The sequence below is a fragment of the Apaloderma vittatum genome, unplaced genomic scaffold (genome assembly GCF_000703405.1).
Source record: "Apaloderma vittatum isolate BGI_N311 unplaced genomic scaffold, ASM70340v1 scaffold2910, whole genome shotgun sequence".
Classification (NCBI taxonomy): domain Eukaryota; kingdom Metazoa; phylum Chordata; class Aves; order Trogoniformes; family Trogonidae; genus Apaloderma; species Apaloderma vittatum.
This window is the reverse complement of record NW_009692680.1, coordinates 80,001-82,181: the sequence shown is the minus strand read 5'-3', so window position 1 is coordinate 82,181 and position 2,181 is coordinate 80,001.

Here is a 2,181-nt window from a genome sequence, read left to right as displayed (position 1 = left end):
TGCCAGAATGTGATATTAAAGTAATACGCAGACAAGGGATGCAATTCCTTGCTAATTAGGTGAAACAGGCTCATTCTGAAGAGACTCGGTGGAGGTGCAACCCAGTTGGGTCAGCAGCCGTTTCAGGGTGATCTCAAGCTGTATCAGCAGCAATAAGGGTTAGTCATCCTAAAAAAAGAAAATAAAAAAAAGATTTTAATAGGAAAAGTCTTAGCATGTGCACGGAGAGTTTGCTGCGTGTTTGCGGATGCAGCTCTTTGAGCCTGTTCTGTGAAAGATGACATCTGGGAAAAAAAAAACACAAAAAAACAACCACAAAAAGAAGTATTTGTAAAATAGATTGTAATTTTTCCACGTTATAGCGTAGCCTGTCTGGCCAGTAAAGTTGTGTCTCAAAGTGCATTGTTGAAAAGCTCCTGGCTGAACAGGCGAGCGGACTTACATAGGATGTCGTAGGATTGTAGTGGTGCTTTGCGGCGTTCATGGGTTTGATGTTCAAGGACTCAAAAGACAAGAGGATGGCCGAAAAAACGCCAACAAAACACAGACAAGAAGTACTAAAAAAGTAAAAAAAAAAAATAAAAAGGCCTTCTGAAGCTATGACCTGTAGCAGCCGAGTCTCGCTGGCAATTGCACAAGCGCAGCGGGACGTGTGTGCCCCGGGGAGGGGCTGCCCGAGGTGGGCGAGGAGGCTGCCCCCTCGTCCCCCCCCTCCACGACTTGATTGCACTAGAGCAGCTCAGTCTCAGGAAATTGCTTGTTACTTTTACTGTGTAAATAAAGCTTCCTGGTTCAAGAAAAAAACCACACGGCCGGCGTCTCGCCTCTCTGTGCTGTCCCCGCGGCCGGGGGGTGATGGGAGAAGGCGTTGGGGACGTTGACAGCCGGGTTGTGGTTGGGGTTCAAGGGGGTGCAAGAGCTCTGTATGTGTCTGTTTGCCTGTGGGGAGAGCTGGTTGCACCTCTTCATCATCAATGTGGGTGCTGGGCGAGGGGTCGTGGTGTCCCAGGAATGGGTGTGGGTTGGGAAAGTCGGGGTCCTCCACCGAGGTGTCTATGTCAGAAATGGTAAGGGTGTCCCAGCCTTGGGTTGCACAGAAATACGAGGATTTGGTGACATTTCATGTGCAAGCACACGATGCATCCCCTTCGGTGATGGTGGGGGCATCTCCCATGCAGCCCCTCCACCCTGACATCGTATTATTTGGCTGTGATGCAGCCAAAGAGGTCACGGCAAACTGCAAATCAACATTTAAGCACCAAGTAGCACCTTACGCTTTGTGTTTAAGGACTAAGATAATGTCCCACCCCTTAAAATAAAAGCTCAACCCTTGGGAGGCAAGAGCTCGCAGCAGGGCAAGGGCACATGGGGGTGTTAAATAAATTCCTGGGGCAACGGGGCGATACCCTCCCCACAGCCTTTGTCAACCAGAAAGGAAAAGGGCTGCGCTTCCTTGAGCGAGCAAACAGTTCAGAAAGTTTCATGACGGATGGCAGGATGTTTATCTGCCTCAGCTTCATCAGATTGAAGTGATGGGCTTAGTACACTCCAACGAAAAGGAAGAATTATAGGATACAAAAGAAATTCTCAGTGATCCGTCACAGCCCTAACGTCCGACCACGGTTTGCGGCGCACGGTGCTGCACACTTTGGCTGAACCACTACCCAGAGGAGAAAAAAGATAAAAAAAACCAGCCCCCCCAAACTGCACTAAGGTCATTTTCCCAGATGTGGTTTATTTTATTGTAATTTGCTTCCTAGCCTGCTTTCCCTCCCCCCGTCCTCAAGGGGTGCCATGCGCTCTACAGCCAGCTGGTAGCTCACAAAAATTAGGGTTTCCAGCACTCGCCGGCTGCTCTGGGAACACGGAGCATCCTTCAGACGCTGGGGTCATCTTCAGCTATTGGGACTGCTGGAATTATTTAACTTAATTTAAGTTACTGCAGATGGAGGAGGCAGTAGCTGAACGCCGGCAGTGGCCAGAGCACACTACCTGAGGGGTACGTACATATAAATATGTATAACACATACATAGCTGCATACCTTTCCCTGGGCCCGCGGGAGGTCTGAAACAGGTTAAAGCCCAAACAGTCTCATTCCAGTCTAGTCTAAAGCACAAAGTCTAGCCTAAAACCTAAGTGGTGTTACTGTTGGATACCTGTGTGGTTTGGGGATATCTGGG